Source organism: Crocodylus siamensis, chromosome 4 (genome assembly GCF_052110815.1).
Source record: "Crocodylus siamensis isolate JL-2025a chromosome 4, ASM5211081v1, whole genome shotgun sequence".
NCBI classification, from domain to species: domain Eukaryota; kingdom Metazoa; phylum Chordata; order Crocodylia; family Crocodylidae; genus Crocodylus; species Crocodylus siamensis.
The window spans coordinates 20,334,736-20,359,120 of record NC_143398.1 but is presented as its reverse complement, the minus strand read 5'-3'; the positions used below and the strand labels follow the sequence as shown (position 1 = coordinate 20,359,120).

At 44.4% G+C, this 24,385-nt stretch overlaps 1 long non-coding RNA gene across 1 annotated transcript in view; it reads left to right on the top strand.

Moving 5' to 3' along the window:
* Positions 1-23,188, top strand: part of LOC149865528 (uncharacterized) — a 28,986-nt gene extending 5,798 nt beyond the window's left edge. Inside the window, exons 5-7 of the long non-coding RNA XR_016442152.1 lie at positions 1,556-1,674; positions 20,889-21,106; positions 22,089-23,188. This is a non-coding gene — a long non-coding RNA (uncharacterized LOC149865528). The remainder of the gene's footprint in view (positions 1-1,555; positions 1,675-20,888; positions 21,107-22,088) is intronic.
* The last annotated feature ends 1,197 nt before the right edge of the window (positions 23,189-24,385 follow it).

Below are 24,385 nucleotides of genomic sequence, written 5' to 3'. Positions count from 1 at the left end.
ACTAACAACAAACTTTATTTGTGGAACAGTAGGCAACTTCTGCAGTCCTTTGGTTTCTCTAACTAGCTACTTAATTGAAGGACCTTTCCCAATTACCAACTTACTCAGGGCTCTTAGGTAGGGAGCGTCTTTAAAATACAACACGATAGCATCCACCTGTTGGAACATTTTTAAATTGGCACCCTGACAGCTTACAGTGAGTGTTCAAGGAAGCTAATAACCTCTCATGATCTAAACCAAAGAGAAAAATCAAGAACAGCCAAAAGGAAGGTGGCATTTGCTGAATATTTGGAGTCTCAAAGCTTGGAAGAGGGTTTGGAGAATACCAGTCCTCCCCCCTACATGTTGCTATTTGGAAGAGTTTTGCCACCAATGCATTGCATGTTTCCTGTTTCTTTCTCACTGTTTCAAGAAGGAAATAATTATTTTTTCTCTGCTTGGCTTATACTTTGAAACACTGAATGAGAAACTTGAACAACCAACTTTATTTTCACTATTTCTATTATTTATTACTTGTTTGACAGTAGCACTTTGAGGTCCCAGCTGAAACACTGTTACAGTAGAGGCTGGACAAACATAATAAGAGAGAGTGCCTCCACTTCCAGCATTTGCAGTCTAAATGGAAAAGGCAGAAAAATGATGGGGGGGAAGAAAGTGCATTTTCTAGATGGGAAATTTTGGCAGAGAAAGAACCTGTCACGATTATATCAGAATAATGGGTGCCACTGTGAATTGAACCTACCTATTGCCTTATAAGGGGGTGGGAGTAGCTGGAGAGCACAGGATTATAACTCATCACACTGTCATGTGGTGGGGGCTTAACGGAGAAGGCTGCATCATCTCTATGTGTCTGTATTTCCTATATATTTGGAAAATCCTTGGACTCAATTCCTTTTCAAACTATAGCAGGGCAATGTGGCTTAACAGTCTATTTAAGGCACGGACAGGTTGTACATGTGTCTGGATAGGAAGGGGAACCCACTGCTATCCCAAGGTTTTATGTTTCATATTGCTTCTCTTATGTAGTTTTAAATAGGAAAAAAAGTATTCTTCACTTCCTAATCTCATGTCCTATCTCCAGCACCTCCTCTCCTGCCTCCTGCTGCAGTTTACGGCTGCCTGGAGTAGGGGATGCTCCAGAGATGCTGCTGCGCTGCTCCAGTGGCAACCTTAGCAGTAGATGGATTCACTCTCTCTGACCCATTGCCCCTCCAGCGTTCCCCAGCTGGCCAGGAGCAGAAGCAGGGAAAGGAAACAGCTCTCTGTACAGCTGCCCCTGCAGCCCTGGCTGGAGCAGGGCAAAAGTGACTGAGGCAGCAGAGGTAGTGGTGCCCTTCCCATGCTGAGGGGAGAGGGCAAATGGGGGAGGGGATGTGGCATAAGCACAGATGAGGAAGGAGGGGTGCTGTGAGCAGGGGCATGGGAAGGGACCTTTATTGATTTGAGGACTTAAGTCTTAAGTCTGTACCCGCTGCTCCCACTGCATGATCTGCCCAATGGGTGCCAGCCACTACTTCTGTACCCTCTCTTTTTAAAATCCTGGATTTGCCCATAGATTGTAAGGCCGGAAGGGACCTCAGAAGATCCAGCATCCTGTACCAAGCAGGAAAGACAACTGGGGGTCAGGTGACCCCAGCGAGGTGACTGTCCAGTCTCCTCTTGAAGATTTCCAAGGTAGGCGATTGCACCACCTCTGGAGGGAGCCTATTCCACAGTCTGGACACCCTGATTGTGAATAAGTTTTTCCTAATGTGTGATTCCTTTGTTTTCCATGATCCCAGGTAAATCAAAAACACAGTAATAATTGCCCAGTGCTCAAGTAAAATAAAGGACAGCCTGTTGGCATAATATTTGCCCTATTATCTGATCCAATGCATATGTCACTTTCAAGTAAAAAAAGTATAATACTCTCCTTTTCCAAAATGAGAAACTCTATTTTCCTGTAGTTCTTATCTGAGAGGTATCTCCTACTCTTAAATTAAAGTACACTGAGGACCCATAAAACCTCAAAGTGTGTGATACTAGATGCATAAGATCTTGGGTTTGTTTGGTTTTTTTGGAAAGCAATTTTTGTAAAGAAAGGATCATTCTATCTCTGCATATCACTCCTTCACTCCCCCTTGGCACTCAGCAAAATACACCAGGAAGAATCAAAAGCACTTTGTGAAGAACAAGCAGTGGTCTCATACTGAACTCTATGTTAGGATTTCAGCCGCACAGAAATATTGCAGCTCCCTTTGCTTTCATTTTTGCAGCTTAACAGTAGAATTTATATCATGTACTTCCAGACTGCACCACAAGAAAAGAACACAAGGCAAATGCAGGAACTGTTTCAAGCCCAACACTTTGTTTTACAGTTAGAAGTGATCTCTAGCAAAAACTTCACTGCAGCGCTGACAGCGATTTGTGCCAACTCATACAGCTAAGTCCTGATGAAGATGGCTTTTAAAAACCATAGAGAAGCCTTCTTCCTATACATAATTCCCAATATGATTTCAGAAAATGAGAAGTAGTGGTTGATACACGAGCATTGTTTTCTCAGGTGTGCCCATTTAATTCATGAATCCTGCAAAAACCATGAATGGAGGTTTGTACAATGCTTTGAGATCCATGGATCTCACCACTAGATGTTATGTAAACACAAAAGACTGCCTGTGGCATAAACCAGTTTTTTCATATAGGGATGGATAGCAACCCACTTAATTAACAGCAAGTTGCCAAATTAATAAGCTACCCAGTTTTTTGCTGTACCTTTTACATCAATGGTCGTTGCTTTTCTGATCAGCAGGAACACTTCAGTGGCCCTGTACAGCTGTTTTCTGTGGCTCTATATACGTCTGGTTAGTTTTGCCTTTGCATGAGGGAAAGAAACCTAATCCAATGAGGAATCTGAGTCCTACTGTACTGTGTCCCACCTGAAAACATCACAAGGTCATACCAGTTGGGAACAACTCCCTGGAGAAGATCAGAGAGTGGCCAGCCCTCATTCTCCTCATTCAGGGGCCTTATAAACTGTGAGGTCCAGGCCAGAAGTCAAACAAGGCACTCCTTTAGTACGCAATATCAGGTGCTGGGATGATTTATTGCTGTCATGAAGAAATGCCAGAAAATAATTACATGTACATTAAACAACACTTTGTTACACACATATTTTAACAAATTAGTTAAGCTATGAAATCTTTAAATAGGATTCTGCCTTATAGTTTGAAAGTGAATATTCAGGATTATCTTCAATGCATGTGACGCCACACAAAGAGGGGCCCAGGGCAAGTGCGCTATTTGCACTGCCCTAATCCCCCTAAGCCCAGCTCTGTTTTCATTGGTTGGTCTCTCGCCTTGTCTTGTCTCATCATCTCCTCTCTTCTTTTCAAGTGCATTAACACACTTGACTTTGTGGCACAGTCTGGGGAGGACAGGAGGAAGGTTTGGGAGCTTGACTAGAGCCTAGGGACGGCTGTGGTGAGAGTTCTGCCTTTGTAGAAGTCCTGAGGAAATTAGTAGATAGCAATAAAGAAAACCTTTAAACCACTGTCTTGGTTTCAAGAGCAGGGATAATATGAACAAGCACAATTGCTGAGGTTATTTCTGGCCATCAAAGTTATGTATCCTTTTCTGAAGTACGGTAACGGTATTCGACTCTGACCTTCCATGGTAGTGAATTCCACAGACTGTCTCAAGCTTAGTGCGGCAGCTAAATCTAGCTTTAATTTCCCAAATCATCAAACATCAATCAACAGCATATTTCTCTAGCTGTAGGCACAATCCTAAATCCTGTTTCTGTTAAAGTCCATGGCAGGAGTACAGTCGAACTGAGGATTGAGTCTTGAATTATGATGCAAATCACCATTACATTAAAGCAATGTTTTGCCAGGAAATGTAATCAGTTCAGTCATAATTATGACACATCTGTTGTTACTAGACTATTGTCTAACACATGCACAATCCACGCACACACATGCATGTACTATGAAAGCATATTGGCAACACTCTTGGAGTTGACAGAAACAACCCATGTGCAGGCATAGCAAAAAGGTATGCACACATCCTAGTGTGTAGTTCTTTTCCTTCTCTCTCTATTGCCACCAACAATTGTGAATAAAAAAGTAGAAATTATCTGGCTCCAGAGCAACACGTACCAATGTAAAGTGGCAATTTACTGATACGTGTATAATCATTGGATGTCTCTGATTTCCTTATGTGTACGGATTGTTATTGTATAATATGACACCGTGAATACTGGGTTAATTAGGCATAGGCAGACATATTATTGTTGGGGTTTTTTTTAATTTGAAGACCGAGTTTTATAATTCAGTGCTAGGAAGAACTTGTTTTTCTTTTTTGTTTTACAAGCATGCTTAGACAAGCCAAATGAAAGTTTAATCAAAGCACAGATGCCCAGTGGAAACTTTTCCAAAACTATAACTAATGATAATTTTGTTTGCTGTAAATAAACACCAAGGACCACACATAGATCACCAGCTGTACTTGAATAATCCCTTTGATACTTTGCATCTCACTTGGAGCATGTAAGAGCTAATCCTTTCCATTAGTTGTTAGGCTTTCTAAAGCTAATAGCGCAAATGTGAGTCAAAATAGCATTCCAGACAAAATGTTAAGTAGCACAGATCTATTACTAACATTCCCTGTAACTCATTTTTGTCTGGTACTTGCAGTTAGGAACATAAGTATGCCAGTGTGTACTCAACAGAAATCTAAAGGAGTATCCAAAGATAGAAGGCTTCATATTAAACTGCTGTCCTTGTCCTCCTACAGTTCAGAGGCTCAGAAATAGTATTTCAAGACTGGATATTTATTCCCAACTGCTGAGACTAATGAGTCCAATGATTAATATGTCCCCAATTGTGTTCAGATCATCTGACCATTTCTGTTGGCAAAGCAGGCACTAGCATTGTTTAATGAAATATAAATCAGTGTTGCCTTTCCCCTTGACAAATGTAAAATGACAAAGTGTGTTTTGTCGGATCACTAGAATTACAAGTTTATTACTTATGGAAAAAGAATGCTCAGTTTATGCCTGCCAGTGATCCCTTTTCAAGGTGACAAAGGGTAAAACTACTTAAGGGACCTACCTACTAAAACAAAATAAGGTTTATCATCACAAGAAGGGGGATGTATGTATCTCTTGTCTGAAGACAGGAAAAAGAGGTCTTAGGGAAATTTTGCATTGTGTTGTACATGGAGGCATTAAGTCAAAATTCAAAATGTGTTAATAAAGGTGAAGCTGGTAGGCAAACCAGTTTAGAATGATCTGAAATGAAATGTTTTGTTTTGGGATTGTTTGCCTTTTTAACTTAGGACAGTTTCACAGGGAAAAAAATGCTAGGTCAAGTAAAAAACAAATTGAATGTTTTGGTTAAAAATGGTTAAAAAACCCCACCAAACCATTTCTGACACATGGAGAAACAAATGGTTCATTTCAAAACTCTTTAATTTTTCCGCGTTTAATTCTGAGGAATGACAAAGGATCGTTAGATTGTTCCACTCCACCTTCCTACCAGTGTCACATTGTTCTCCACAACATATTTTCTAATGTTTTGTCTAGTATAGTTTTGATTTTCAGTGTAATGAGGCATTCACCACATCTCTGTGTTTTCCGTGTTTTAATGATGCGCCATGATATGCTTCTTATTATTCACCAAAGGATCTCTTTCTTTGTTTTTATTCCATTACTCCAATTATACTATTGTGGCTTACTTCAAATAAATCCTTCATGTCTTTGTTTCTGCAGCTTAACTACTTCTATAATGCCAACCAGTCTGCTTTTTTACTGATCTCTTAGTTAGTTAGATCATAGATATGCATCTCTTTTGATTGCTCGTTCTAAATTAATCTATTTTCGCATCTAGATCATTTTTGTTGCTCTTCTCTGAACTCCTTACTGTTCATCAATACCCTTTCCATAAGTGAAGTGCTCAGGTATGGTATATCAGCTGTGGTGTGGTTGAAACTTCTGTCAGCGGGGGATATTATATTCTTCTTTCTCAGAATAATGCCTTAGAATTGCAGTTCACTGGCCAACATAAACAAAGTGATAAAAGTTCAGTAGACTAATTCCACTGACATACCGCATCACGGCGAAAGCCATGCTAATACACTAATGCACAGTAGAATTAGTGCTACTGCTGCCTATTAATGTCATTAAAAGATGTGCAGGTATGCTCCTGCACAGTGCATTAAGGGTGTTTAAACACATGCTTCAGGAGTTGGAGCGGGGGGTGCTTTTCATTAGAATGACTCCAAGAGAGACGTTCTAATTAAAGCACCCGGAGTGTCATGTATATCAGCATCCCCGTGCTGAAAATAGGCAGAGGGGCTGCTTTAACTAAAGCTCGTTGAATGAGCCCTAGTTAAAATGCCCCTGCTGCCATTTTTCAGTGTAATGGTGCTTTGAATGCTAGAATGATCCTTTGTTTACAAAACTGCTTTCCAATCCCCTCTGCCCCCAGATCTTATGTATGTTATATCACACGCCTTGAGGTTTTATGGGTCCTCAAATGTAATTTAATTTAAAAATAGGAGAAACCTTTCAGACAAGAACTACAAAACCTACAGACAAAAACAACCACACTGCAGCAGACTCAATTAATCAAGCCAGAAACGTATAGGAGAAAATAGAGATACAGATTAACATTGGGTTCTTTGTGTTCTGAGGATGGGCTCTAGCAGAGAGCCTTACTCATAAACACTAAGTCCTACTAATCATTTCAGTCTCAGGCCTCTCCTGACTAGGCTATGCCAACTTGTCTTTATGTGGTAGTTTTGTGATTGGGAGAAACATGAACTAGGATGCAGAGTCTGAGTTTTAAGTTCCTACCACTTACTTGATACCAAAACCCATTCTGTATATTGAAAACAAACCATTTGTATTTCCCAGCCAGTGAAAGTCTTACCGATATGTCCACATTATAGCAGCACAGATTTCAATCTTGCTGAGGCAATAACTCTAACCTGCTTGCACATCAAATCCTGGAAACGAAGCAATGATCTCGTCTTGGGGGTGGCCTCAGGAAGTCTGGAAACACAAAGAACCTGTGGATGGGCAAGGCTTAATGCCTCAGTAGCTAAAAGAGCTCTCTCTGCCACTGCAGTGTAGACAAACTCTAAGATATTTTTAATATTCGTTTAATGTTTTGGTTAAAGTGTAAAGATGCCCCAGGATAATATATATAAAAAGTAACACTACCACCACCACCACCACCACCACTTGCCACTTACATGCTTCCTAGTGGGGTGCTTTGGACCCTAAGATGATGAAACATCTTAACTTCTCAAGAGAGACAGGAGCTCAACCGCACCCCTCTGCCTAGTGTTTCCCATTTTCTTGCTCTAGGATCCTTCCTGTTTATAATTAAACACTCCTTGGAAACACCTTGTCTGTGGGCATCCTGTCAATCTGGCCTGCTGTCATGGGGCAAGGCACCTTTTTTGAATCTATGCAATGACTGAGTGGAGGTACCTACATACTATCTGAATCAGGCCCTTTCAGTGTCTAGACATGAGCCAGGAGGCTGCTCTGACACACTGTAATTAAAGCGTGTTAGAGCAGACTTCATAGTTTCATGGTTGGTAGGGTCAGAAGGGGCCTGAGCAGATCATCAAGTCCAACCCCTTACCATGGCAGGAAAGAGTACTGGGGTCAAACGACCCCATCAAGGTGTTCATCTAACCTCCTCTTAAAGGCCCCCAGGGTAGCAGCCAGCACCACTTCTCTTGGAAGTTGGTTCCAGACCCTAGCCGCCCTGACAGTGAAGTAGTGCCTCCTGATGTCTAGCCTGAATCTGCCCTCTGCCAGCTTGTGACCATTATTTCTAGTCACTCCTGGTAGTGCTTGGGGGAACAGGGACTCCCCCAGTGCCTGCTGATCCCCCCTGACTAGTTTGTAACAGGCCACTAGATCCCCCCTCAGCCTTCTCTTGTGCAGGCTGAACAGGTTCAGGTCCCGTAGCCTCTCCTCATAGGGCCTGCCCTGCTGCCCCTGATCACATAGGTGGCCCTCCTCTGGACCCTCTCCATGTTGTGAACATCCCTCTTGGAATGCGGTGCCCAAAACTGGATGCACTACTCCAGCTGCAGCCTGACCAGTGCTGCACAGAGGGGAAGGATTACCTCCTTGGACCTACTTGAGATGCATCTGTGGATGCATGACAAGGTGTGGTTGGCCTTCCTGACTGCATCCCCACACTGCTGGCCCATGTTCATCTTGGCATCAATGATGACTCCAAGATCCTTTTCTGCCTCTGCACTGTCAAGAAGGGAGTTCCCCAGCCTGTAGGTATGGTGCTAGTTTTTCCTCCCCAGGTGCAGCACCTTGCACTTGTCAGTGTTGAAACCCATCCTGTTCTCATCCACCCACCCCTGTAACCTGTCCAGGTCTGATTGCAGCCTATTCCTCCCTTCTAGCATGCCCACTTCTCCCCACATCTTAGTCTCATCAGCAAATTTGAACAGGGTGCTTTTTATCCCCTCGTCCAAATCATTGATGAAGACGTTGAATAGTGCGGGCCTGAGAACCGAGCCCTGGGGGACCCCACTGCTCACATCCCTCCAGGTCAAAAATGACCCATCCACCACCACTGTCTGGGTGCGGCCCTCCAGCCAGTTAGTGACCCATCTGACTATGTAGGAGTCAATGCCACAGTCCCCTAGTTTTTTAATGAGACTTGATTAATCGAGTCTGCTGGAACGTGATCATTCCTATGTTCCAGCCGGTCTTCATGCCTCATGCATCAGCGTCCCCTCTCTTCAGAATGGTGGTGGGGGTGCTTTAACTAAAGCTCATTCAAGCTTTAGATAAAGCATTCCTGCCACCATTTTGAAATGCAGGATGCTGTTACATGAGACGTGCAGGGTGAGAATACCCACAAGGACAGTCCAAAGGGAATATACTTTAAATTTGTACCCTACCTTATTTTCCAATAGCCTCCTCATGCAAGGCCAAAGAAAGAGCCCACGATGCATCAGTGATTTTCTTTAGCCTTCAGAATTCAGTATTTTGTTAACACTTTCTTGCCTTATGATAATTTCCTGCATGTGATTTGATTTTTTATGCTCTGCATGCACTTAAACTAAATTGAATACATAAAAGATTTTGTAAGCTATCGCTGATTGATGCATGCCAATTTCAGTTTACTTGAGATTACTTATGGAGTACTTAATTGGAATATAATTCTCTTTGTTATTCCCAATTGTCATGCACAATGTCTGCTCCAAAGTCATTGAGTAATTGATAAAAGAGTGCAAAGAACTAGCTTTAAAATGTTGAAGTGATGAGTTTTTAATTAGACATCCCAGAGCCAGACTCATATAATTACTTAATTTATCAATCAACCATATCGTCTTATCTCTTCAAATTATTATTGAGAGCTTTATTTTTATTCTGAATTGTAAAATATCTCTGCGCTAATGATTCTGCAGTGCAGTTACAATTAGTATGTGCAAACATAAGTCTAGTCCGGTGTAGAGAGATATGAATATCTGCTGATGCTACACCATAGACAATGTTAACCTCAGAGCAACAGTATTTTAGAAGGCAATGTAGCCCGCCAGATGCCACACTTACCAGATCCTCTGACTGACTCTTTCTAATAGAGCCATATGTATAAAATATATAGACCATAGGACTATGTTTTTCACATCAGCTGAAGATCTACCCCTATAGTGTATGGGATTATTATTCTTCTGAAGTCAGTTTATATCAACTGGGTTTATACAATATCAACAGAGATTTTTACTCTAATTTCATTGGATGTCTGCTCTGGTGGTATTGATCCTGGGAAAGTAGAAATGAGTGAGATGTTTTCACAAACCTTAGAGAAACAAATATGCTAGCTCATATTTCATCTCTGCTCTCCTTTCAAGGGGTCTTCCTATATGTCAGTCTGATGCCTTCAGACCACCCAAAATGGTCATTGTTTATTTTACATGTTTTGAGAATGTATATTATTCTAGTGCCTAGTCTTGAATTAGGAGCTCTATGTGATAGGCACTGTACAAACATGGAATAAAAGGACAGTCCAAAGGCCAAAATTTAAACTCTAAAACATTTACATTTTACTCTTGCATTCTGGAAATATTTCAGGACAAGCAGCTGAAGGCCTGTTACCCCACTGTATACCTCTTGGAGTCATTCTGGCTTTATACTGGGGTAAGATAGAGGAGAACCAGGCCCTGAAAGAATAGGAATGAGAACCATCCATCTTACCTATACTCCACAGGGGAAATCTCCTTCATCTGCATCAGTCCCAAGGTCAAAGTACTGGTACCCCACTGCCTGGATAATCTCTTCCTCAAACAGCAAGTCAGAGTTTCTGATTAACACTGCTCTGTTTTCCCTTCTTCTGCCTGAAAGCATTTGGCAGGATGCCATGAACTCATCTAATTCCTTGTATTTATTTGGATATGGCTTGGAACAATGGCACCATTACTCCTCTGAGCTGATTGATTATTAGCCTTCAGTTAATTTACCTCAAGATATTACACATGATTTGTGCACTACTCTCTTGAGCTGTGGGTGGTTATTGGGTGTTCAGGATCAATACTGATTCACAGAGGATGTTTCCAAGGGCTTGGGCTTTCATGATTACCTTTAATGTAACCTACCTTCTGCTGTTTGGTCAACAAGATTTCTTCCAGCAATATACTGAACTTTCAGTGAAACATCTCTGCCCTGGGAACAATAATGCACTAAAACCCAGAACTCATTCTTTTATGAGCCAGGACAATACAGAGAGGTCCTTATACTGGGTTGGAAGAGGGGGAGGCACTTTAATTAGAGAGGCTCCCAAGAGCTGCTCTAATTAAAGCACCTGCAGTGTCTTCAGCATCCTGTGCATCAAAATGGCATTCTACCAACTTCAGTTAACGTGCCCCGCCACCATTTTGAAGTGTAGGGACATTGAATATACGAGACACCAAGGCTGCAGGAGCGTAATAATTAGCACACTCCAGCAGACTTGATTAATTGAGTCTTCTCTGATGAACTGTAATTATAGCACATCAGAGTAGGCACCCTGCATGTCTACAGGCAACTTTGGTGGTTGGACCACTTACCCAGAAAGCATGAGACCTGTGCTCTAGGTCTTCTAAGCCTGAAGTTATTCAAATCCAACTCTCCCAACTTCCCACCTCTTTCCACCTCCCACAATCAGGCTACAGAATAAGTCTGTGAACATACTTTGCATGGCTCCTGTTGCACTGGGAACACTGGGCAATCAAGAGTGCAAGATTGATGGATTCAGAAGGAAATAAAACAAGCTGCTTGTGGCCTAGTGCTGAGTGCATGTACCCAAAAGGGGGTGAAACCTGGATTCAAGGTTTGATTTTCAGGATTTGCAATCTACATCGGACCAAATTAGTTCCATTTTTAACAAGTTGATAGTGGCAGGCTTCAGAAGCCAGGTTTTCCCTGGGTTATGGGGGGTGGAGTATGCTACCACTGAGACTACTCTAGAGGGTTCTGTTTAGGGCACTTCCCTGGGAAATGGGAAATGTGGGTTTGAGTCTTCTCAGGTAGAGGAGGACCTAGAATTAGGTGCTATTAAACAAAAGGTGGGCATCATGTCATTCTGCATGAAGATGAGGGCACATGTTATGCTTCCTCCTGACCTCAGTATTGTTAATATGAATTAGGTGAGAACAGATTGCCTAAGCAGCTCATCTTATACTATGAGCTGCTCAAATGTTGATGGGTGTTAGTGCTGGCTCAAGTTTGGCCAGTCACACAATCAGGCCAGCAGGGGTCTGGAGGACTGAAAGGGAAGACACACCCACATCCTGGGATTCTCCCCCCACCCTCCCACTACTTACTTGTGGCTGCCTGTGCTGTTGGTCTTGGGGGGATCAGGCAGGTAAAGGTTGACCCACCTGCCCAACCTCCACAGCTGGGCAGACAGGTTAACCATTTCCTTCCTGCTCCCCTGGGATGGCCAGTATGGGCAGCCACAGGTAAGTGGGATGGGGAGTGGTAGGGTTCCGGGGTGCTGGGGAGGTTGGGGGTGGAAGTGGGCCCAATCCCAGCCAGCAGGGAATGGGGGCAGGTAGGGTGTTTATGTTAACATGTTGCCTAGAGTGGCTACACATTAGTGTAATATGAGCTGGTACCACAGATCAGAGAGAAACCCAGGCTGGAACAGTTTAACTTTGAGCTGCCTAACGAGTGTTTCAAACTAGTTTCAGGCGTTATTGTGTGAACAATCCAGGTGTTAAGAGCTCCAGAAGCTACCTACAATTAACGTGTAACAAGACCCTAACAGATATGAGGCTTTGGTAGACCTTAGGCACCTCCCAGCTCCTATTTGGATGGCAACAGAGCTTGGGTGGAAGGTCCTCAAACTGGATACCTTCAGAACAGGCTTGGAGGAAAATCTACGTACCTAGGATTCTTTCCGGCTGAAATAGTGACATCAAATGGATTTAGGCAGCTAAGTGATTTTGAAGCCACTGGACCTGGGCAATCTGGATCTTGTGTGTGACTTAGATACATAAATCCTGTCTACATTCCACTGAGGTACAGAGCTAAATGATTTGGACCTGGCCCTTGTTCTGGGTCTAAGTGATTTGGATCTGGCCCTTATACCTTATTCTGTATTAAGCTAATCCACCTCTAACAGCATTTTTAGTTATACCAAGACCTAGTATGATCTTTTTAGGTCTTCCAGCGGCCTTTGATACAATTGACCATGATGTCTTGATAAACCATTTACAACACCTGGAAAGCCTGTGGGACTGCTGTAAGTTGGTTCCACTCTTTCCTAGCAGGGAGGTCTTAGAGGGTGGTGATATCTTGAGTTTTGTGGCCTGACTTCCATGGGTGCTCAGTGGTGCATGGACAGTCCATCCCAAGATTATTAGTATTACTGCTCCAAGAATTTATTTAGCCTGTCTCTGCTGCTTCTGTACTGATCCTGAAACTGCCAATGAGTAAATAAACCCTGCTCACTGGCTCCTGCTTGAGTGTACTAAACCCTGGCATAGATGACATGCAAGTATCCCTGAGCAGCTCAGAGTGGATGAGAATGCCTATCCTAGCAATAGTCTCAGGCTCTCTGTCTCTGGGGACCCTGAGAGCAGTGCTGGGGTGGAGCTACTCCCACACTTCTATACTGCCTGACTGCTAGGCCATTGCATGTCTGAGAGGCAGTGAGTGGGCAGAGCTGATCCTCAACAATGGTCCTGGGGACACAAGCTGGATGTGGCCTCAGTGCCCATTGAAGCAATATTGCTCCTTTAAAAAACCATGGCCACTATGATCAGCAAAAATACAAACATGGAACTTTTCAGCATCAGACCTCTACTACATGAACTGAAGAAGAGACATATTAGTGATGGGATGGTAGGAGACTTTATAAATTCTGTATAAGTCCAGAAATTAGTAGTATTTATGACCAGATGTCCTGAGTCATCATGTTATACTTACAAGTCTTAAGTTCAGACATCCAAGGTATTCATAACAAACATCAAACACTATGCCTCCATCTACCAGTCAGCTAGGAGAAAAGCATGCAATTCCAAAGTTGGAAAAGCCCCATACAGTGCAAGGGGTGATCCAGGTTATGGCTTTACAAGCAACAGCCTACTGAGAGGGCAGGGTGCCTCTTACCAGCCAACAAAGAATGCTAAACACAGTGGTCTGTCTAAACTGCATCCCCTATCCAGAGCCTAGACTTCTCCCTTCAGTCTACATGAGCAAAGAGATGAGACTGGGATTCATAGCCCAATACCCTCCCAGATTTGGGACAGATGACTGGCTTATTCTTTTCTTTTAAAAGGTAGCTACCAAAGGAAAAGAAGCTACTGCCACTTTCTGTACAGTATCCTACTGATTGAGCATTAAGACAGGATGTGGAAGATGGATTATAAGCTCTTCTCAGTAAGGGGCTTCATGTTGCCTGCTCCCCAGGACAGTGGTTAAAGGTTAGATCAGGGGTGGGCAATTATGTGGGCACAGGAGCCACATATGGAGTTTTGATGAGTTGTTGTGGGACCTGTGTGGGCAGGGTGCATGGCCAAGCAGATTGGATGGGGTTATGGGTGGCAACCACCTGCAAATGGGGCCGGATATGGGATCTTGGGGTGGTGACAGAGTGGGGCTGGGGCGAAGGCAGAGCTGCAATCTGCTCCCCACAAATTCCTGCCTGCAGAACCCGCACCTATTGCAGGGGTGTTTGGGGTGTGAATAGTGGTTCAGCTCTGGCCCTGGCCCCAGGCCCAAGCCTGGCCTTATACTGTCACTGCCCCAAGATCCTGCCCCACGATCCCAAGCTCACTTACCCATCCTGCTTCTGAACACCACTCCCTGCCTGCTCACGGTCCCATCCCATCTGCCTGGCTGCATGTCCTGTCCACACAAGTCCCACCCCCGACAGTAGAGGTGGGGTGGACTTACTGGGGTGCCTGGGTAGTGGGGCCAGGTCCAGCAGCAGCTAGAAGAAGCTGCCACCTCTGGGGTTGCTGGGAAGGCAATCTGGCCACCACACTGTCCTGGCCCTACTGCTGTATGTGCCACAACACAGACTACCCCCTGCACCTGGGACTGAGGGATTCACTGTGGGCTGGACAAAAGTTCCTTGGCGTGCCAGATCTGGCCCACGGTATTTTGTATTTTGGCCCAGATTCCATATTTTGCCTACCCCTGGGTTAGGTGCTAGGCTGGGGTAGGGGACACGTCTACCCCTCCTGTAGAAGCTGTGCCACGGCAGAATCAAAGTTCATGGAGGCACAGACAGAGAATACAGGAGGGTCATGACTATAATCTAAGAGTTAAGGCACTGCTTTAGGAGACAGGAGTCCTAGTTTCTAGCCTTTGCTCCAAGGTCTGTTTCCTGTATTATACATGTAAAACAAGTTATTGTATAAAGGCTGATACTGATTAACTTAATTTCTAAATCGAAAGACTTAGGTGCCTACATTCTGTATAAGTCACTTTGGGTGCATAAGTGCCTTGTTTTAGTAAATAAAACAAATTAAAACATATTGGCTGCACATTTTTCCAGTGAATATGTTATTTACTGACTAATACAGTTGTAGGGAGGCACTGAAATGCTTCATGACAAATTCAGTGAACAATTTTGGTCAGGAAAGATAGGGACAATATTTTGAAAATGTTGAAAAGTTTTGTTTTGAGATTTTCAAAACAAACATTTAAAAAGAGAGTAGAAGTAGGATTACGTGTTCTAAAATTAATTTAAACATTTTGGGATTTTTTTTTTACTATAAAGAAACACATACAAAGTTTCTTTCTGGCTCATCCCCAAACATTTCTTTTGATTCAGCTATTGAATTTAAAAATCCATTATTTTCACAGCTCTAGTAATGGAAAGCGGAAAACATAAAAGCAAAAGGAAGGTTTTTAAGTTGCACTCTTTCCTGCAGCTGAACTGTCTTACAAGTCATATAGTGACAAATAAATGAAGTACACTTTCTTCTGCATCTATCTGCCAACTCAATAAAGCACCAATAAACATGATTGTATATGAATATTATAGGAACTAGTAATAAAAAATGTTTACCAAAGTAGGGTTCCTTTTTTTTGGCAATGAGTTACTTATGTCTCCTTCATTTTCCTTGTGCAATAATGACATGAACTATTGCTGGGAATTCACAGCAATTTCCATCAGCACGCTGAACGTTTGTAGGATTTATAGCCATTTTTATAGATACAGTAAGTAAATATAAACTGGGAAAATGTCATAAAATACAGAAGTTATCATCAGATGCCTGATTACAAAATATTATTATAGTAAAAGCTCTGTTAACCGGCTTCCATGGGGAATGGGGGGTGCCAGTTAATCAAATATGCCGGGTTTTTTTCAAGAAAGAAACTAACCCTTCATTTTAACTGTACTATAATAATTTTTAATACAACATTTTAACTATGATATAACAATTTTTTAACTATTTTAAACTTTAAATATTTTAAACTATAAGAAATAATAAAGAAAATAGTATACTGTACTATTACTGCCTCTCAGGTGCTTCTGAAGGCACCTTGGGATCACAGGCTGCCTCAGAACGTGGCTCTGCTTCGGAGTGTGCCTCTTCTTGAGGATCATCAACATCAATATCTGATCCTTGACACAAGCTGCCTGGATCCTTGACACAAGCTGCAGAAGCTCTTTGAAGCAACCTGCAGATGTCTGCCTGCCTGCAAGTCAGTTGCCGTTTTTTCAGGAAATTGTTGTGAGCAACATGAAGTCGCATCACTTCCTGAGCGGAATAAAAAGACTGCTGCTCAGCAAATTTCAAGAATGTTTCCAGACACTGTACAGCAGTAGCCCAAGCCACTTTAGTTTCTTCACTGTGGTCATCTTCTTCTGAGTCTTGTTCAGGTGCAGTGCATCTGTCAGGATGCACAACCTTTTCTATAATTTCAGCATCGATAAGGGTTTATGCACCATCAAGATCTTGATCAATGTTCACCCACTGTTCAAGTTTAGTATCTTTGAGGTCAGCGAGTGGGGTCAGCATTCTGAAGGACATTAAGCATCTCTTTTAGTGATTCTTTTTTATGTCTCACATTGAAACCTGCAAATTCTTCTTCATCAGAAGATCCCTCTGCAAACATCACTGCTGCCCACAACTTTCTCCAAGCCTTCCTTACAGTTGTACTCTTCACAGCACACCAAGCACATGCCACATTGAAATTTGCATCCTTACTGCGACTGAAATTCATAGTTTCATAGTTTCTAGGGTCGGAAGGGATCTGAGCAGATCATCTAGTCTGACCCCTGCCATGGCAGGAAAGAATACTGGGGTCAAATGACCCCAGCAAGATGTTCATCCAACCTCCTCTTAAATACCCCCGGGGTAGGAGCCTGCACCACTTCTCTTGGAAGCTGGTTCCAGACCCTAGCTGCCCTGACTGTGAAGTAGCGCCTCCTGATATCTAACCTAAATCTACCCTATGCCAGCTTGTGACTGTTATTCCTGGTCACTCCTGGCGGTGCTCGGGGGAACAGTGACTCCCCCAATGCCTGATGATCCCCCCTGACTAGTTTATAACAGGCCACTAGACCCCCCCTCAGCCTTCTCTTGTGGAGGCTGAACAGGTTCAGGTCCCGTAGCCTCTCCTCATAGGGCCTGCCCTGCTGTCCCTGATCATGCGAGTGGCCCTCCTCTGGATCCTCTCCATGCTGTCGACATCCCTCCTGAACTGTGGTACCCAGAACTGGACACAGTACACCAGCTGCGGCCTGACCAGTGCCGCATAGAGGGGGAGGATCGCTTCTTTGGACCTGCTCGAGATGCATCTGTGGATGCATGCCAAGGTACGGTTGGCCTTCCTGACTGCCTCTCCACACTGCTGGCCCATGTTCATCTTGGAGTCAGTGATGACCCCAAGATCCTTTTCCACCTCCGTGCTGACAGGAGGGGAGTTCCCTAACCTGTAGGTATGGTGCTGGTTGTTCCTCCCCAGGTGCATCACCTTGCACTTGTTGGTGTTGAATCCCATCCTATTCTCATCCACCCACCCTTGTAAGCTGTCTAGGTCTGATTGTAGCCTGTTGCACCCTTCCAGTGTGCCCACGTCCCCCCACATCTTAGTGTCATCAGCAAATTTGAACAGGGTGCTTTTTATTCCCTCGTCCAAATCACTGATGAAGATGTTGAACAGCGCGGGCCCGGGGACTGAGCCCTGGGGGACCCCACTGCCCACGTCCTTCCAGGCTGAGAAGGACCATCCACCACCACCCTCTGGCTGCGGCCCTCCAGCCAGTTGGCGACCCATTTGACTGTGTGGGTGTCTACACCACAGCCCCCCAGTTTCTTAATGAGAACGGGATGAGAGACAGTGTCAAAAGCCTTCCGGAAGTCCAGGAAGACTATGTCCACTGCTACCCCTGCATCTAATGATTTGGTGATCTGATCATAAAAGGCTACCAGGTTGGTCTGACAGGACCCCATGAACCCATGTTGGCTGCCCCTAAGCATGCAGTCCCCTGCTGGCCCCTCCTGGATGTGTGCCAGCATAATTTTCCCAAACAGCTTGCCTAGGATCGAGGTAAGACTAACCAGCCTATAGTTTCCAGGGTCCTCATTCCTGCCTTTTTTGAAGATGTGGACCATGCTGGCCCTCTTCCAGTCCTCCAGTACCTCACCAGAGCACCACAAGTGCTCGTAAAGTTGTGCCAGGGGACTTGCAATGACCTGGGCCTGTTCCTTTAGAACTCTAGGGTGGAGATCATCCGGACCAGCTGACCTGAATACGTCCAACCCCTCCAGAAGCTCCCTAACTAAATCCTCGCTAACCCGTGGCCCAGGTGTGCCTCCCCGGGGCCCGAGGGGGGCCCAGCAGGGAGGTGGCTGTTCTGGTCCCTACTTAGGAAGACGGAGGCAAAGAAATTGTTAAACATGTTAGCTTTGCTGTCTGGTGTGACGACCAAGTTTCCCATCGCGTCCTGCAAGGGCCCCACATTACCTGGGACCTTCTTTTTACCTCCAACGTATTTAAAAAAGGACTTCTTATTGCCCTTAATCTGGGAAGCTAGTCCCAGTTCCATCACTGCCTTGGCCTTCCTAACTACCCCCCTACATCCCCGAGCATACTACAGAATAGTCATCCCTGGTGATGACCCCTTCTTTCCATTGGGTGTAAGCCTCCTTTTTAGCAAGGAGACATTCCCGGATGCTTTTGGTGAGCCATGGAGGCTTGTGTGCCCTCCTGCTCCCTTTGATCCTCATTGGGATTACCTTCCTTTGGGCTTGGAGGATTGTCTCCTTAAGAAGCAACCACTCTCCTTGCACACCTGGCTCCCCCTCACCCCCCGGGACCTCGGCGCTTCTCCAACTATCCTCCTTAGCTTGCTGAAGTTTGCCCTCCTAAAATCTAGGGCTGCTGCCTTACTGCATGCCTTTGCCACCTTGCGCTGGATGGTGGATTCCAACAGGCGATGATCGCTGTCGCCCAGGTGGTCGAGCACCCGCAGCCCCCTCACCAGGTCATCACCCATGGCCAGCACTAGGTCCAACAAGGCGTCTCCCCTGGTGGGGCTGTGCACCTCCTGGGTTAGATGGAGGTCCTGCACTCTGGCCAAGAACGTACGTGATCGTTCAGACCTGGCTGACTGTTCTTCCCAGCAGGTGTCCAGGAAGTTCAGGTCCCCCATGACTGCCACATCCTTAGCCTTCACTACCTCTGTGAGCTGACCCAAGAATTCCTGGTCAAGCTCTTCTCCCTGGTTGCGAGGTCTGTAGTAGACTCCCACCGTTAAGTCCCTTTCCCCTCAACTGCCATGTACTCTAACCCAAAGCACTTCAGAGTGCACCTCCCCTGACTCCTTGCTAATTAACAAGGATGTGTATTCCTCCTTAATATAGAGCGCCACGCCCCCACCTCTCTTTCCTATCCTGTCCCTCCTGTACAGCCTGTAGCCCTTGACATTCACCGCCCAATCATGCGTTTTGTCCCACCATGTTTCCGTAATCCCCACTATGTCCGGGCTGGTGTCAGCCAGCAGGAGGGTGAGTTCCTCCTGCTTGTTACCCATACTACGAGAGTTTGTATAGAGGCATTTGAGGCCTCCTGTGGGTGTGTGTACTGACCCCCTAGTCCCAGCGTTACCCTGGCCCCTATCTCTTACCATTTTATTCGCTTCACTCATTGGGCTGGGCTGGGCTGTAGTTGTGGGTGCTGTTTGGTCTGGCAGTCTGATGTTTTCTCCGCCCTCATCTTCCCCTTCCCCCGATGAGCCTAGTTTAAAGCCCGCCGGAGGAGGTCCACCAGCCTAGAAGAGAACACACGTTCCTTTAGGGGAAAGCTGGAGCCCATCCCATCCCAGCATGTCTCTCGTCATGATGTGCCGGTTGTGACTGAGGAAGCCAAAGCCCTCCTCGAAGCACCATTCCTGTAGCCACCAGTTGGTCTCCGTGATGCACATTTCATGCTATCTGCCTCGTCCACTCACTGGCAGAATTCTTGGAGACTGCCTTTGTAGTTGAGTAGCTTCCTCATAAAATCCCTTCTGTAGATGGATTTCAGGTTTTCAATAATTCCCTGATCCATAGGCTGTATGAGTGAGGTGACATCTGCAGGCAGGAAGATGGTAAAAATATTTCCAGACTCTGCTTCAGGAGGGTAAGCTCAACAGTCATCTAAAAATCAGAAAAACTTTTGTGTTTTCTGGCTTTCCAAGTTTCTTCAGATGTTCTTTCACTGCCGGTACAAAGATATGGTGAAACCAATGCAAAAATATTTCCTTGTCCATCCATGCATTAGATTGTGCCTTGTACTCAACAGGTAAATGAATGACAGCCTTGAATGCTCTTGGTTGCCTGAATTTTCCAACCACTAGCAACTTGATTTTGTGTGTGCCTGCTGCATTTGCACACGTAAGTATAGTCAGGCAGTCCTTGCTCTGCTTAAAACCAGCTGCACCAAGCTCACCTGCACCAGCCAGGGTAGAAGTTGGCAAACAACACCAAAAAAGGCCAGTTTCATCAGTGTTGTAGATCTGCTCTGGGAATATGCTCTGGGGATACCAATTTCTGGAAAAATCCACAATATTTTTCAGCAGCCTCATGATCAGCAGATTTTTTTTCCTACAGAAATATCAAGCCTTCTGATACTATGGTGAAGTTTGAAGCAAGACAACCATCCATCTGAAAAAACACAGGCCTCTATCATTCCCATTTGTTGATAGAAGTCTTTTGCTTTTTCAATCAGCATTGGGCCAGAAACGTTTTAAGGCAAACCATTCATACAATATCTTGTCTAATTGTTCCAATTTTGGTTTGTGCTCAGTTGCTTTATTTGTCTCAGAATTTGTCACAAACTGGAGTAACTCTGCCCTCTGTGCCTTGATGTCATAGACTGTAGATGAGCCAACACTGAATTCCTGCATCAACCTGTTTCTGTTTTCTCCTTTTTCTAGGTGCTTAACTATGTCCAATTTCTGTGTAATCAGCAAAGCAACACACTTTCGCTTCTGTCCTCTGCTTGTTGGTGTATTGGTAGCCATAGTTGCAGAATGGGCGAGATATTCAGCAATAAAGTCACAGCAAAAGCACAGGCACAAGCTCAACATGATCACAGTAGTGGATGAGACTACCACTACCAACACCACTTGACTGCATCCCAAACAGCAAGATGGTACGTGTTACAGATGCCGGTTAATAGAGAATTTCAGATGGTAAAGTGCTGGATAACGTAGCTTTTACTGTACTTAGACGTTATATATTTTCTACTCTAAGTTAAATTTTGCTGGCATTTTTAGAAAGGTTTCATATTGGGAGACAGGTGATACAACAGATGTCGAATTAAAAGATAAAGAGAAGAGGACACTAGAAATTTAGAAAGACCAATATACTCTACACATATGAATTAAATACTAATATATGACTAAAGGAAAGCTAATGGGAAGATGGGCTGCTTAGGCTTAAGTCAGTGCATGATGAGGTCAATGGGAAAAACTCCTATTAACTTGAAATGGAGATACTGAGAGATGCTTAGATTCTCTAGTCATTCTGGGAGTAACGGGCTGTGTTGCTGTCGGTGGTCCCTCGAAGTCAAGGATAACATCCGTCAGGCTTGATGTGTCCTCAAATGATTGAGGAGCCCGATTCTGGATGCATATGTTCTTCAACTATGGGAGCATATTGTTGTGCGGGGGAGTGGGATTCACAGCCCCAGGTTGGTCTCCTCCTACTGCCGCCACCACTGATCCACCTTGATATTGAGTCACTGGGCCTTGAAGTGGTGCACACTTTGGTGGACTAGGAGTAACAGGAAGCAACAGTGGAAATATATTGTGCTAGTAAGAGAAAAGTGATCCTTTGAATGAGGCTACAGAACAAAGACTATTGGTCCTGTTTATTTTGGACAGAGAAGAAATGAAGATCTCTGCTTTAAGTTCATATAATTATATGCATGGGTAAAGCAATGAGGCAAAACTTGGGGACTGAGGGTTTTACAAGATCTCCATCTGTTTGGTCATCAAAGTAGAAGATCGCTTTTGGACAGGCCATAATCCAGGGTCAGGATGAATGAGACTCGGCTGAATCACAGGCTGGGTATGAACAGGTTTATTTGCTGGTTGGGTCAAACCATTTTGTTTCCTTCCTGTAAATATCAGCCATCAAGAATTCAACACAGAGGAACAGACCTTGCTGACTGAACCCATTTCCTAGATGCTGCTGCACCAGCTGATTCATGCCCTCACCTGACTCCGATATGCAGAAATGCTGTTTCTGTGGCCAAGTGGTTTATTGAGTAAGACGAACAAAGCAAATGCAACAAAACACAGTTGCTGAAAATGGTACTAGTGCGATATACTGTTAGGGAGTGCTGCAAAATGTCTTCCTCCCTTATAGCTGATGGAAAAAAGACCTAACAAGTGCATAGCCTGACAGATTCTGTATTTCTGTGGCTGAGGTAATAAATTATAGGTAATTGTACAACACACAGTGTTTTGCAGCATAAAGTTGAACCCAATTGGTTTCTGGACCACAGTTTTCACTGCAGTGTACATCCATTTACAGCAGGCCACAGCCATTGCAGTGTGCTCTGAATTTTCCTTGTGGAGGCTCAAATTTGGCTTTGCTATAACTATACCTCTCCTAAGGGGTGGTCTGACTGTAAGGCAGCAAAATAAGTAGATTATGGTTGGGCATGCTGCTTCTCCAGTGCACCACCATGTGATTCCCTTGAATGCTGGGCAGGGCAAGTCTGTACTTATGGGGCACATCACCACCTCAAGATCCTGTCTCGTGATCCCAGCCTCACTTGCCTATCCTGCTCCAGACCACTGCTCCTGCCTGCTCGTGGTCCCCTCCTATCTGCCTGGCTGTGTGCCCTGCCTGCATGGGTCCTTCCTCTGGCAGTAGGGGTGGGACACAAACAGGAATGTGCATCCCCCAGGGACAACTAGCAGCAGCATGGATTTGTGCTGCTGCTAGCTGTCCCCAGGGAATGTTCCTGCACGTATGGTCTGGCTGCCCACCAGGCTCCACGTGCCCAGATTGCCACTGCTGGGGCCCTGGGAGGCCCCACAAGACCCCAGGTAAGGCTGTTGGGGCCAGCTCAGATGCTGGCCCCAGCCTCCCCTACCCCACCCAGGGTTACATGATGTGTGCCACCACACGCATGCAGGTGTGCTCCCCAGCGACAACTAGCAACTAGTTGTCCCTGGGGGCTGCACATTCCTGCTTGTGGGGGTGCACCCATGGGGACCAATCCATACCCCAGAGGAGTCTTCTTGTTGGCCTCACTAGGCATTACCTCAGGCCATCAAACAAGACTCTACACTGAAAGAAAAATAGGGAGTACAGCCTATGTCCTCCATAATGTCTGCTATGTTCAGCAGTGGATACTATAGGACTGCAATATTGATTTATGTTACTGTATTTTATAGCTAGTATGTTATGAGATTAATTTTGTGCTACTCAGCAACTGCTTTCTTCTTGGGAAGTTTTGCAAGGAATTCTGCTGACTATAAAGAATTGAGTATTTATTTATTTAGTTTTGCAAGCCAGCAAAGTAGATCTTTGTTACCCTACCCTTTCAAAGTGTAGCATGAAATATACTGTTATGATGATCATATACATGTTACTACCATCACATGCTACCAGCTAACGTCTCATTTGTGTGGGTCAGCATCCTTATTCAGTTCGTCTTCTCTCACTTATTTCCAGCCAACATTTTTTTGATAAATTATTCTCCTGACAGGACTGGCTTTGGCTAGTGGCCAAAACACTATATAAATCCATACCCTTTAGAGACAAATCTTCTTTACTTTTTATATTTGCTACTGCTCTCAAAAAGAAAATACAAGGAACTGCTGGGGGAGGAAATAATTTCAATAAATAAGTAAATAAAAAGAGTAAATCTTCCATGAATGAAATCTACTGGCAAAGTATATTGACTTGTGTCCCAGTAAAATCTAGACATGTGATATCAGCTAAGGGATTACAGTCATTTAATCAATATGGACAAGATCAGAACTAGCCCATATGTGGTGTGACAGGGCCCATCCATGCCAATCTTTGATAGGATTCTGTATAAAAGTAAGGAGTTGGGAAGGCTACAGTTCTTCACTCCTGAACACTATTGCAGCTGCCCAACCAAATGGGGGAAGGGAAGAAGTCAGCTGCACCTTTTCAAAGGCTGAAGTCAATTCCTTCTACCTGTGGCAAGAGGGAAAGAGCTGGGATGTCATCTCCTCTCAAGGCAAAACAGCATGTACGGAACAGTACAACACATTAAAGTTGCACAATGAAACACAGTATCAGGAAATGCAAAATGAATGCTCTCCAAGTATGAATAAGGACGTGTTTCCTAACCTGTATGCATGTTTGATGCCACAGGATTGTTGGTAGGATGTTTTCTACAAAGGCCCTTTGGTCAATATTTCCTTTGCATTGGTCTGAAGTA